We start from the raw sequence: 15,026 nt of genomic DNA, 5'->3' as shown, positions 1-15,026 counted from the left end.
TAAAAAGTCATAGCAAGAGGGATTAAACCACGGTGACCATAACAGAAACGCAGATCATCATCCCTTTCATTATCAAAGGCCGCCACCTTCCCAGCACTACTCGTGAAGACACATTAACACCAAGAAAAACAACAAATCACTGGACAGAAACACTGTAAATTAGCTCAGCCTTCTTACCTGGCTATTCCTTTTTTTAAATCTTCCTACACTTCAAGTACTCTTCTCCAAATACGTTAATTGATCCAGGAATAAAGTTAATTTTACGACTACCTTCTATCAGCCATCCCTGACAAACGTATTTTTTGTAGTAAGAAAGATTTTACACAAAAAGTTAAAATTTAATCTATCTCCTTCCAAAGAGTACTTTTAAGATCAATGTCATGCTAGTCTTTCTACCTAATTGTTTTGATTTTCCTTAAGAAAGGGGATTTTTATTGAAATAGAAAAACAATAAAAGAAATGAAGACTCTATAAGAAAAGCAGAAAATGAAAAACTCCAACGCCATTAAAAGCAGACACGTAGGGTCGTTTGTATCTTATGCCATGTGAAAAGGTTGTTTTATTATCAACGTAACTAATCACAATGAAACCATCTCTTACAACTAAAGACATTATAATGAATTTTCTTTACAGCTACAGAGAAATGGGATTTGCTGTTTCACATCAAATAGAACAGGCTGTATAAATTCTTCTTCCTATTTATTGTAAAATATAATTTCATCTATAAAATCAGTCATGAAATATTAAAACTGAAACAACAGAATTTATATCCTTTACTTAATTTAGTTTAAACGGTCTATTCACTAAAAAAGGGGGAGAGGGGGGACATGTGATAGAGCCCCTACTTTCTCATTAAGTGTTTCCATTAGACGCTTTATTTTCAAGAATTTATAATGCAGCCATAAAAAAGCATTCCTTAATAAAAGTTAGTATACTTTCCTTAAATTTTCCTTTCATCTTTTTCAAAAGGCAAAAGAATGAAGCACACAGCATAGAAACGCTGAGGAAAGGAAGAGAACTAGGAGAAAAGAATGCACGAAACACAACGCATTTACACTGAAAATGGTAAACACTAGTGAGAACGAAGTGTTTTGGTTCAAGTAACGTGGCCCAACCACTCCATCAATACGCTGCAGGGCACACGGCAAGCATTTAACTATGCTGAGCCTCAGTTTCCTCATTTGGAAAGTGGGAGAGAAGGACGAAGATTTCTAAATTCCAGCAGAAAATCTTTTGCTGAGACTAAAAAATTGTTGAGCACTCAACCAGTAGAAAAAAGAATTCTTACTAATGGATTTTTTCTTTCATTCCAGTAGGAAAAATCTGAAAAAGGCTATTTCCAAAATGTAAATATGGAGGAAATATAACTTAAATAAACAGCTAAACATATGTTCCACGTTGTTCATGCTTAGACAGATTCGTCAGGTCCACTGAGAAGAGATGGATTAATACAATGGCTAATCAAAGAACTACAGGGAAAAAAGAATAAAACTACTAATTTTGGAAGAAATCTGGAAAACACTGTAATTCCAAATGTCAATAAGCTAACACACAATATAAAGCTCTCAAGCCTCAAGATATTTGGAATATAAATTATTAGGTATCAAAGATCTGAGTGTTAAAGTATACTTGGAAAAGAGAAAAATTCAGTATTAAATTTTAAAAATGGATATAGTTCTAACCAAGTCATTTATCTAATAAGGTTAATAGGCCTTTCCCCCTCTGGGTGGTAAAATTATAGGCAATTTCTTCTTCTTCTTCTTCTTGGCTCTCTTCTATATGATTTCCTAAATATATTACTTTGTGGGAGAAGACGAAAGAAGCAGCTTTAAAAAAAAAATCCTCTACACATGGTAAGTAATGGAAAATGATAATGCCTCTCAAAAAAAAGGAGGCCTTCATATAGAAATACATTTATGATTGTGGTTCTTGGACTAAATTGAAAATCAAAATACCACAAATATAGGGAAATCTGGCAGCAACCTGTAAAAGTCAGAGATGTTGGGGTCTAATTTTGGTCAAACATTCAGGGACACCAAGAAATTTCCCTATGGCTCACTGGACCTCCCACTAAACTCAAGGAGGACCAGGAACAACGAGCACACCCAGCACCCACATCTTGGTCTCCAATACCAGCCCCAGTAAATAGAACCTGGGCTCCTCAAAGAACGGCAGATTCGAGGCCTGGAGCATAGTAGGCACAAGATAAGCCTGGAGCACCTTATTTTGTCACAAAGTGGAGAAATGCTTTTAAAAATTTTTGTGACAAAGATACCAGAGTCAGCTTGAAGGGGCTCCTGCTGACCAAATCTGGGACAGTTTCCGCACCACAATAATTAACGACCATTGAAAGTAGGAATGAGTGAGTCCGTATGGATGGTTGGGAGACAGACAGGTAGATGTACAGACAAATGGATGGAATGACAGGGCAAACGTATGGCTCTGTTTACAGCAGAATGTGGAGGGCCACCTGGGAAATGTGGAGGGACTGCAGGAGACAGAAAGTCATACTGGCAAAGACTGCATCAGGCAAGAATTATCAATGGAAGCCAATCAAGGGGGTAACGTTAATATGCAGAACGTTGGAGTGGCATTAAACCATCTCCCTACAAACTGCTTATTAGTTTCAAGGGAAGAAAATTCAGCAACTGTACAGTGGATAAATCAGGAACACCTTGCCAGGAGTGATCAAAATGAGCATCCTCGATGAAGGCAGACATGCTGCACCCCGGATCGAAGACCCTGACAAGGACGGGGCAGCAGGCAGCACTGCAGCAGAGAACGCCGGGCCCGCTGCTCATCAGGAGGAAACAGTGCAGACAACACAGAGTGAGGAACGTTTTATTTAAAGATGGAAAAAAAAAAAGTGGGGAGGACTACATTCTTCACAAATGTCAATGACATAAAAGACAAAGAAAGACTATGGAAATGTTCCAGATTAAAGGAGGCTAAGGAGACATGACAGCTAAATGTGGTATGTTTTCTCAGACTGGATCCTAAGGTGGCAGGAAAACATGGCACTAAGGACACTTTAGGGCAGCTGACCAAAAAGACTGTGACAGTCAACTGTAAGTGCTAACCTGACCGGGGCTGAGGGATGCACAGACAGCTGGTAAAATGCTATTTCCAGGCACGTCTGTAGGGTGTTTCTGGAAGGGAGGAGCATCTGGACAACAGACTGAGTAAAGGAGACCGGCCCTCACCCATGTGGGCTGGCAACGCCCAGTCTGCTGAGGGCCTGAATGCAACAACACAAGGAGAGTGGAGGGGGGCAAATTCGCTTTTTTTCCCTCGAGTTGGGATGTCCACCTTCTCCTGCCCTCAAACATCAGCACTCCTGGACCGCGGGCCATCAGACTCAGGCACAAAGTGATCAAATACCACTGAGACATGCTGCATCACGATCCTTCTCCAGGTCCCGACCAGCACCCTCCCATCTTCTGGACTCCGACACCTGAACTTGGACTTTCACTGCAGCAGTCCCGCCTTCTCCGTGGTTTCTACTTCTGTGGTTTGAGTTACCATCTGTCAACTGTGGTCCAAAAATTTTAATGGAAAATTTCAGAAATAAACATAAGCTTTAAGCTGCAAGCCATTCTGTGTGGTATGATGCAATCTCGGCCCACCCAGGATCCCCAATATCGACGTGGTCTACTCCTGACAGCCAGCCATCAACATCACCACGGCTCAGCAATCCAGGACCTCCAAAGCCAACCGTCCTCCTCCTGACTTACCATCAGGTCAACAGGGGCCTAACGCCACGTCACAGTGTGTGCATCACACACCTCCCCTCTTCTCATCACACAGGCCCTGCTCCCTCTCGCGTGGTTGTAAGACAGGTCTATCAGATATTTTGAGAGAAAGACCATATTCATGTAAATTTTAGCACAGTTCATTGTTATAACTGTTCTGTTTTATTATTAGTTATTAGTGTTAATTTCTTACTGGGCCTATCACAGGTACACATGTATAGGAAAAACAGTACACACACACAGACACACACACAGACACACACACACACACACACACACAAATAGTCTGGTACTATCCACGGTTTCAGGCATCCACCGGGGGTCTTGGAACACAGGTCCTGGGATGAGAGGGGACCACTGGGTGGAGCTGAAGTCTGTGACAGCTTTGCGATCACATACACCTCTGGATTCTTGCACTGCTTCAGAGGGTTTCTCCGTAAGCTTCACACTGTTCATAATACAAAACTCTCATTTTTCTGTAACAACTTCTCCTGTCCCCTTCCCCTTAGTTTTCACCTGGCAAAACTGATTTTTATTTTCAAGTGTTCCTCTGAATTCTCTTTCAAGTTACATTTTGCTGCTTTTCACTAAACCTGTGTCAGTGTCTCTCATGTCTCACTCTCAATTAATTGTCATAAATGAGAAGAGAGTAAATAATCTCCAAGCTTTATTTCAATGATCATTCTTTCACTATTTTAACGTACTTCTTCTCTTTTACTTGATCTGGTACAAATTACAGAAATAAACTCATCTGAAATTCTACCACTTTTCCTTTATCTTGCCTGCTTTTATTTATCCTGGTTGTTGGTATAGGGTGTTAATGAATTCAAAAAGTACAAAATAAAATATGGGTAGAGGAAGTCAGGAGATAAGCAGCGCTATATATGACTATATATGACTCCTCGAAAGGAAAACCAAAGACTAAGTTTCAACATGCTCAGTGACTATAGTGTGTAAGACTCGAGTGCAAAATTCTGGAACACTTGAAATAAGAAGCTCCCTTTCCAACTAAAAGATAGAAGCTTAGAACAAACTTAAAGGATTAATTTATACATCAAGATACAAACTGATAAAAATGATTGAAGAGTTTAAAACTTAAATTATGCAGAAGTGCAATGGTACGAATTGGTAAATTCTAGAACTTCAAGACATTTGAGAGGAAAGAGAAGTGCTTGGGTGCTTCCTCAGCTTCCAAGGACGGCAAAGGCTCGCCCTCCAACAACGCGTTCTTTCCTGTGGACCTGATACAACGCGCTCCAGGAAAAAAGGAAAGGATGTGGGCAATGGGATGAAGAAGAAGAGACGCGAATCACGTCCCTCCTGAGCCCTCTTCTCCCTAAACGCTCAGTCCGTACTCGACAGAGCTCATGGTCCCTTCCAGTCTTCTTACCTGCTTCTCCCTCGAGTATTCTACCAGATTATTTCCTCAAATTCCTTCTCTACCGAAAGTAGCAGTGCTTTCCCAGAGCTTCACTTACATTTCTGTCGGTTAGCACTTCCTTAGGCCCCTCGCTCTCTAATTTGAGAAGCAGATGCTGCTTCGCTGCAAACTGTTTAGACATCGTTTCCGTTGCCCCTCAGTGACAGAGGTAAATGGCAATCAAACAGAACACTAGTCTCTGCAACAGGAAAATGGTACCCCAAAGCCCCACTAGACAGTGGGGCGGCCTGTTTCCAGGTGACTGCATGTACTTCTATTAGAATTTTATGGATGAAGCGCTGAAGAAACTAAAAAAAAAAGTACTTATCAGGTGAACAGTATTTCCCAAGTATAACAGAAATATCACCAGTGGCATTTAAAATAAAGTGATGTTCTGCAAATAAGGGTTTTTAAGTAAGTACATATTATTAGAATGTGTATTGGAAGGAAATAACATACCAACCTATGAGTCCACATGTGTTACTTCTTATGACAAGGCTAAGTCTAAAAAAAAGTGAGCTGAAATGCTGTGGTATAAAATGTAGCAAAACAACGAAGGAGTAAATGAATAAGTGTGGGAAACCCTGCATTACATACACCTTACACGTTGACTAATTCTTTAATTACATAAATTCTAAGAAATCGATAAAAATACGTAAGAATTCTCAGCTCTAAGTTCGTTAGTAAGTAAGAGTGTTCTGAAAATCAGCCCCTTCCCCGCTGCTGCCAGCCTTTCACGGGTGGCCTCACAAGCCTTCACTCACTAATTTTCACCTGAGTACTGGCCACCCTCCAAGCACAGCTCTAAGAAAGCACTGTGGCCCAGCAACACGTCCCGACTCTGCAGCAGTACGCTTCCACCTTCTGAGGGTAACACAACTACACATGTGGAGAAGAAAAACTGGGGATTACTAACGTTCTGCATATTCACAACCTGCCTGTCCTTCTAGATTTGGCTACAATCAACCTGACAAGAAGTTAGCGCCCTAATACCCGAACTGCTGTCATAAGTGGGCTTGAAAACGGCTCAAACCCCACAGAAGTTTGAATCCCGCTCCTGAGAACTCCCAAGGCAGCTGCTCCTGGAGAGCAGGCGGGCGCTCCCGCTGGCTCAGAGATGCTGACTCTTCCCATCTCAGCGCTCAGCCCCAGAGCTCACTCCCTGCACCCAGCGGGCGAAGGACGGAAGCAAGCGTGGAGTTTGCAGGGCCTTTGCTCCTTCAAAGGCCCTGAACCCCCTGCCACTTCCACGCCTGCCTGCTTCTCGGCAAGGAGCCTGCAGTTGTGCGACTGTACCTCACGGAAGGGAGAGCTGATTTAGGTGGACAGCTAACCATCCCCGCCACATAGCAGTCCCAAAATCATCACTCTCCTTGTTTGCCTACCATTAATGAAGGCTTGCAGACTTTAAGACTTATCAAAACCTGTTCTGAGAAATGCACCTGTCCCTGGAAGAGCATACTTAGAGCTAGTGCTTCCATGCGTGTACAGTAAGGCAATTACAGACAATATCAATCATTTACAAATCATCAAAGCATGAATCCCTTGGTCCTACCTGTGGAGAGATTCCAATTAAAGTCTAAGGTGGGCAGAAAAATCTGTAGTTTTAAAGAGCTCCCTGGTTGATTTTAATGAGTCAGATTTGTGATCCACTGGATTAAAATCCCTCCTAACTTCCCTCAAAAAATATACTTAAAACATATTAACCATACAGAGCGGAACTGCAGAGGAGAAGGGGGGGAGAGGAAAAGGAAAGGTGAGTCAGGAAGGAAAATAATGCACTGCACTGAACAGGGCTGTCACATCACATCCCAAGCTCATTTGCCAACGTAATGATCAGCCCACAAAATTATTCTGAATGTGACTTTTCGCAAACACTGCCTCAGTCTACCACCCCCAAATCCTAGGGTTTTAAGTATCTCCCCTGTGGGAAACCAGATGATGGACCCTAAAGATTTTTAATGAAAACCATTTGATCTCATTTTTTGAAAGGCTATAATTTCTACCACCTCTCCTTGAATGCTCTAAATTCTCTAAGCATTTTTAAAAGCACATTACAGCTCAGTTTAAATTCTAACAGTTTTATAATTTTATGCACTCCCTATAACTGTGATCCTTCATTCTATAATAATTGATCCAATAATTATATATCAAATTTTGATCCCTAGTTCACAATAATTTACAAGTACACTTCATAAGAAGTGGCTTGTTGTTTGTTACAGGTTTAAAACACAAACGTCCCTTTATATTTAGTAACTGACAAGCAAGCTAGGCTTTGGTTACACTGGATGATTATACTGGTATTGCTCCAACTGTGCTAAGTAATGACTTTACCCGAGGCTTCTTATTACCTTACTTGCTTTTATTTAAAACTATTTTTTAATAAAAGGAAAAAAGTACAAGAGATTAGAGAATGTAAAAGAAGTAGGAACACCAAACACATTGAAAAGCACTGAGATTTAAGATTGATTGTCTAGCTTTAGCAAAACACAGCCGAAACTGGAAGAGCTCAAGTCCCTGAGATCTGTCTGAAGAAGCCTATGTTCTGCATTTGCCCATGAGGGACCCTCGACCAGCACCACCCGCGTCGGGAAAGCAGACGTCCCGGATAGGGAAGGACTCTCCCGGCTGTCAGCGTCTTCGCGAGGGGCTGACTCTGCTGGAACGTATGACGCTACATAATTGCAAATGCTTGACACTTTTCGTGGTTTAGACAATTTTAGCACTCTGAATATCAAACAAAAACAGCAGAGCTATTTGATTCCACAGGGCATGTAACTGACATAGGGCTTCTAGAACCATCTTTTTATTTTTCCTATACTTGTTCGTTTCAAGAAATGACTGTCACACCACAATAGCTTAAAATAAGGTTTACAGTACAGGCAATGTTTATTTATAAAACAGTCCTCATAATATGGAATACATATGACTCTCCCAAAAAAAAATTTATCAAAAGGCTAGGAAAAAATAGGCAAAGGAAAATTTCCCAAAACTGCCCTTTTTAGTAACCTAAGCAAAGAAGTATGATTTCCCAAGTCCTATAACAGGACACTACTGCTTTCTGAAGGACTGGAAGATACAATCCTTAGAACTACAAACAAAACACAATTAATTACGTTTTCTGCTTTTGAGACTTGTCATTTACTAGAATGATAAAGTTAAGTACACTGGTTTAAAAACAAATCTTGCAAAATAAAGAAAGTAACTCGGAAAATGGGGGTGAATACACCCTTCACCGTCCTCCTCTGAACTCCCATTCCAACTTTGACTCTGACTTTTTCTCGTAACTCCAACACTCTGGGATGTACCTTCGTTCTGTCTATGACTGTCTTCTTCCTCTGACCTTTTCTGACAGAGTGGTCAGGAGACAGAAGGCCACCACCACTCCCACCTGTGTGCCCACAGGACCCTTCCTCCTCTGGTTAAAGGGGCAGTAGTGACACAACTCATGGGTCAGTGGGAGGCTCAGTTCTCAGGTAACTGAGCATAAACTCAGTACGCAGTGTGGGTACACCAGTGCCTGGTACCCAGTGAGCATCCAGCAAGTATTAATAATCATTACCGTCCAGACAAACCGGCTTTTTGATATTTCTACCACTGCGAGTACTTTTGTATTATAATCCTACAAGAGCACATCTTGACCACCATCACCCCCGTATCTTTTTCACACAAACTGAATAGTCCTTCTGTCAACAGACACTGCAAAAAGGAAAATTTGTTTTTAAGATATTTGGTAGAAATAAAATTAATTTTATTACATAAAATATAAAGACATTAAGCACATTATAACAAAACCCTGAGCACAGGTCAGTTTAAGAAAATTAAATTCTTGGCTTTAAAGTCCCTCTTGGTGTGCCTGTCCCCTTCCCTCTTGTTACAGAGCTGAGCGAGAAGGGAGGGGGGCAGGGCACAACCATTAAAAGAATGACACAGCCACTGAGGATATGACCAAACTGGTTAAAACCAACTAGGCCCAACACTAGACCTCCAGGAGACCCTGAGCCTCACTACATGTTCACTGCAATACATTATCTGCTAAATGACACACCCATAGGTGCCATGACCACAGGGCAAAAAGTGGACAGTGGCCCAATTCCTGGAAATCCCCACCCCTTCCCCAAAATAGCTGGAATAACCCTCCCACTTGTTAGCATATGAAATTACCAACCCTACACCTTAGGGCCGCTCTCCCTTCTGAGGGACCCCATTGTGTATGGAATGTGTATCTCTCTAAAGGAACTTGCTTTCACTTTCATGGCTCACTCGAACTCTTTCCTGGGCAAAGCCAAGGACCCCCTTATTTGGCAGCAGGTCCCACAGACTCATCAGAGACCTGAGACATGACCATCTTCTCACACCCTGTCATCCTCCTGCAAAAGAGCTACCTATTAACTTGAATTTTCTGTTTATAATTTACCTATTTTATTACTTTCAATATCTGTACTCCTAACAACACACAATATTGTTTTGCATGTTTCTAAACTTGAAAAAGAAAAAATGGTATACGCATTCTTCTATAAGTAGCTTCTTTTCCCTCAAGATGTGCCTGACACTTATTCCGGGTGATGCATGTGGCTAAAATCCATTCGGTTTCACTCTCGCACAGTACTTCACTAGAGGCATATCATACAGTTTATCTGTTCTCCTGTGACGGACGTGGCTTCCAGGGTTTGCCTTTTACACAGTGCAACTATGAGCATTCCTGTACATGTCTTCAGTCGCTCATGTACAAGATTTTCTCTGGGGCAGTGGTTTGCCAATTTTAGCATGCATCAAATACCTGGAAGTCTTTCTAAAGCAAAAAGCTGGCCCATCCCCAAAGTTCCTGACTCAGCAGGCCTAGGGTGGAGCCCCCAAATCTGCATTTCTAACAAGTTCCCAGGAGATGCTGTTAGCACCCTGTAGGACCAACACTCCAGGTTAAAGACATAGGAGTGGAAGCACTGGGTCAAATGGTACAGGAATCTTTAACTTCACTAGCTAACTGCACAGTTATGCACCAATTAACACTCCCACTTCTTCCCTACAAACAGCAGGCATGGTCAGATTTTTACACCATTGTATGTTGGTCCTAATTTCCATTTCTCTAATTACTGATGAAGTCAAGTGTCTTTGCATTTGGGTTTCCTCTTCTGTGAAATGCCTATTCAGGTCCTTTGCCCATTTTTCTGTTGTTCTTATAGATTTATAGTTGCTCATCTGTCTGGATACTAAACTTTTATCAGTAATATGTACTGAAAAGATCTATTTTCGCTTGTGACTTGACTGTTCACTTTCTTGACAGTTTCTTTTAACAAACAAAAGTCATCAATATCAATGTTGTCAAATGTATCAATCTTTCCCTTTATAGTTTGCACCTTCTGAGATTTGTTTAAGAACCTCTTCCCTCTAACAAAGTGATATAATTATTGCCCAATTATTGTTTCCTAAAAGTTTCTAGTTTTGCCATCTATAATTACGCCTTTGATTGACCTGTGGTTGATTTTGGTGACTGATGTGAATCAGAAATGCATGCAAGTTGTAAGAAGCTTCCCTTTTGGTGAGGGCCACAGATACAGCCAACAGGAGCCATTTACAAAAAGTGCCCCAAGTGAAATGCTAGTTAGGTGTTAATTACTACTTTATTGAGGTTTATTTTGCTCTCTCATTGAGGCAAACAAAAAACTGGAAATTTTCAATGTGAAAATAAGGAAGGTTTTAGCAAATTAGTCAGAATACCATTCCCACCCATCATACTACAGGAAGAATCCTTAAAAATATCCCCTCAAAACTCAATTTTGTCTAAAACAAAAACAGTTAAGCATTGCGGAAAACGTGGGAAAATGTGCATTCTCAATAGTACAGATTGGGATATAAATCTATACAACCTTTCCACGGGGTAATTTTGCAATTTATATATCAAAAACCTTAAAAATGTGTATCTTCTTTGAGCTATCAATGACTCTACAGAATTTATCTTAAAGAAATATTGGACAAAATATGTGTTTAAGAATATTCACCATGGAACTCTTTACAACAGAAAAAAAACTGGGAATAACCTAATATCCAGCAACGAAGTATCAATTAAAGATGAAGCCACTGAATACGAAAAAATCTATTACACATATACATAAAACGGCTGAGGGAACCACTGTTAACTCTAACATAACATGCTACTTCCTCCAATAACTGCTTAAAAATCCCAGTAACTGCAAATAAGGCGTAAACTGGAACAGATGACAGTTACTCAAAACAGGCCACAACTGGGATCATCTAGAGAGCAGACAAACCTTCTAGATAAATGACCTACCTTATTTTCACCCTTACTCTTTTTTAACTCAACTTACATTTCTTCAGCATCTCCTACAGGCATGTAACTGTGTAGGGCCTGGTAAGATTCTGATATACAAGAAAAGAACATTTTAGTACACAAAGTAAGAGGAGAGCATAGAATAACAAAGTGGGAAGTAATTTTTCAGTCCTAGACCATCTAAGCAATCAATCTGGACACCCTTCTTAGTGTGAATTTTGGTCAGACTGACGGCTCTAAAGCTCAAGTGAATACCCTTCCACAGCAAGCGGTTCCAATGCTAGAACTGGCTCCAAAAACTATCCGTGAAAATGCCAAAATTAGTCTGCCTGAGAAATCCTCCGTTTCTAGTCCTTTCATTTTTCATCTAATAATTATGTTGTTGGTGTGTTACTGTTTGTAACACAAAACTAAAGAACTAGACCCTCTTTACAGAGATCAAGGGCAACATCATCGGAGGGCAGGGTTACTGAGGTGTGGCCTCAGAGCCAGCAGCTATCACACCACCCAGACACTTGTCAGAAATGCATTCTCAGTCCCAGGGCACACCTGCCAAATCAAAGCCCCGGTGTGAAGCCCAGCATCTGTGTTTTCACAGGCTCCAGGGGACTCTGACACACCTTAAGTTTGAGAACTACTGATGCTTCAAAGAGTAGAAAGACTGGCCTGTGTATCAGGAGGCCTGTCTCTAATCTTTGTTCTGCCACTAATTTCTGAGACGGATTTGTCACTTAGCTCCTGCAGGGCTCAGCCTCCTCATCAGACAATGAGGGAACTGAAATGGATCATTGCCACAGTCCTTACGCCCTCTAGAACATCTGTATCTCTATGAGAGTGTTCACTTCAATAAGGCCTAAAATTGAAAAAAGACCACAGTATTTCACATATTTCTCTCTTTCAACAAAATGAAACAAGAAAAACTTCTTTCTTTTATAAACTGGTCTCTGAATCATATTTCTTATTAGTTTAAATAAAATTGTGTTAACTTTGCTTTACTGAAAGCCACATAAACTCTAATGTTACAGTTTCCTGTTTAGCTCTATACCAAGTCCATTTTGGAGGAATTCCACATAATAACAAAAATTCTAAGAAACTTACACTACAGGCTGAACTGTACCCTGCCCCAAATTTATATGTTGAAGCCCTTATCCCCAATGTGATAGTATTTAGAGAAAGAATCTTGGGAGACCAAACTGGGTTTAGATGAGGTCATGAGGGTGGGGCCCCCAAGATGGGATCAGTGTCATCCTTGTAAAAGGAAGATACCAGAGTTCTCTCTCTCTGCCACGTGAGAACAGAGCAAGAAGGCGGCCATCTGCAAGCCAGGAAGAGCCCTCACAAGGAACCGGCACTTGATCTTGGCCTTCTCAACCTGCAGAACTGTGCTAAATAAATGTCCACTGTTTCAGCTACCCGGGCTTCAGTATTCTGCTATAGCAGTCCAAGCTGACTAAGACACTCAATGCCCCCTCTGGTACGGGGACCTAACACGCCAGGTTACAGTGCACAAGAGCTGTGCTTCATGACCTCTCATAACACGTGTGCCCAGACCACAGGAGGTACTTAACAAGCATGAAAAACAAAGAATTTTTAAACGTACAGATCTAGACATTTTCATTACTGCGTGAGAAACAGAGCGTTAACCTCCTGTTCGTGGATTCTTCCCACAACCTGTGATACCTACGAAGCCAATCTCTTCTTAAAGGGACTATGAGAGAGGATGACAATCAAACTAGAAGAATCTGTTTCATAAAGTTTACAGAGTTCTCCTCTAATAAAACAAACCTAATTAGAATGCATGTTGGGAAAATGTCCCATCAGTCAAATTAATATTCATTAATCCTTGAGACTCAAATACTGTGTCCTGAAGCTCTCACCACTCCCACCCCGACAGTGATCATGTCCTCTGTGCTCCCCTTCTCTCCACTTGAGCACTTAGCAACAGGCATGGTGTTTATGTACCTGTCTCCTCAACCCTACCTTAAGATCACCTAGGGCAACACGTTACTCTCTGCTGCACCTAGAATGGTGTCCAGCATGAAGCGGGAATCAGTGTTTGTTGAAGTGGAGCCACTTTGCTGAATACCAGTGGAACTCTGTCCTATCTTGCAGCTTTTGTGTAAATCTGAAATTATTTCAAAATAAAGTTTTTTTAAGGCACCGGTAAGCAACTGTGCTATCAGCAATAATCACAACTGCCTCACATCATGCAAGACATTAGCTACTAGAAAGCCTTGCCTTAGTGTTTTTCGGACGTGACAGAAGTTAGTAACTTCACACGTAGCAAACTTTAAGAATGAATAACAAACACTTGCGATTTGAATCCATACTTTAATTTTGATGAAATTATTTGGGTCTCACTTGGTGAAAGGGATTCATTCCTACTCCGCAAGACTGTTGTGCTGAATGAAATACACAGAAAATATCAAATGAGCTCTCCTAATGATGTCCCAACCAACATGTATCAGTGCCCTGCCCTACGCGGTGTTCAACTGGACTGCTGGACTAACACCTCACCGCAAAACAGGTGCATACGGGGACTACTGCCACCGCACAAACTATAAAGTTATACTTCACTCACCATTACAGCTATGATTACCTAAAAAATAAAGAAATCCTACTTGTGTGTCCATGGAGCCAACCCTGCCAAAATGTCCTATTCCAGAATTCCCCCAGGGAAAGAAGTGGGCTATTCAAAACTCCACTCAACCGACAGGGGTCAGCAGCTCCTGCCACCCGCCTCCACCAGACTACTCTGTGGAAAGCGGGCAAGCACACACGGGTGGTGCCCGCCGGCTGGGAGGAGGTGGTATCTATCCACCGGGGCAAGACCCGCCGCTGCGAACAGCGGTGCGGCAGCCGGGGTCTCCCTCCAGGCGCTGAGAACGGCCGAAGCCCAGTGGCCGGGCCCCTCCACTTCCCGGCGTGCTGCTCTCGGTCGCCAGCGTTACAGCCCTTAACGGAAGGAGGCGCGGGCGGCAGCGGCGGACCGGCGCAGCTCCGGGAGACCGGGAGTGGAAGGCAAGCCGAAGGAAGCCACCGCCCGGACTATAAACCGACACGGCGAGAGCTCGGCGCTCGGGCGTGCGCGGTCCACTCGGGGGTGACAGCCGGCCCCGCGGGGAAACCGAGGCCCAGCCGGGTCCGCGAGGGGCCGGCCGCGGAGCGAGTAGCGGCGGGCTGGAGCGGAGGCCCGGCGGCGGCGAGGCCGCGCGGGCGGCGGGCGTGTGGGGTGAGTCTGGGCGGCGTCGGGAGGGCCCGGCGAGCGGGGAGGGGCGGAGGCGGGGGGAGGGGGGAGGAGGAAGAGCGAAGGGCCCTGGCGGGGCTCCCGGCGCCCAGCCGCCGGGGCCCGGGCCCTCAAGCCACCGCCCCCAGGCCCCGCGCTGACGCTGGACGGTCCCCGCCTCCAAACCCCCCGCCCCGGCCAGAGAATAACTTACCTGTTTGCCGACGGAATCGCTCCTGCTCGCCCCTCTGACTGACTCCTCCGGCTCACCGTCTTCCCTCTGGGAGGAAGGGGAGGGACTTCCTGTCTCTCTGCTGAGCGACTTCCGGCGGTTCCCAG

General features: G+C 43.0%; 1 protein-coding gene across 3 annotated transcripts in view; it reads right to left on the bottom strand.

The window, feature by feature from the left end:
- ZNF407 (zinc finger protein 407) overlaps positions 1-15,026 on the bottom strand; it is a 365,189-nt gene extending 350,163 nt beyond the window's left edge. For all 3 annotated transcript variants that reach the window (XM_074355228.1, XM_074355229.1, XM_074355230.1), the window contains exon 1: positions 14,902-15,026. The gene's annotated coding sequence lies outside the window, so the exon portion shown is untranslated. The remainder of the gene's footprint in view (positions 1-14,901) is intronic.

This window comes from Camelus bactrianus, chromosome 30 (assembly GCF_048773025.1).
Source record: "Camelus bactrianus isolate YW-2024 breed Bactrian camel chromosome 30, ASM4877302v1, whole genome shotgun sequence".
Lineage (NCBI taxonomy): Eukaryota > Metazoa > Chordata > Mammalia > Artiodactyla > Camelidae > Camelus > Camelus bactrianus.
Note: the sequence above shows the minus strand (reverse complement) of the source record. Positions and strands in the feature narration are given on the sequence as shown.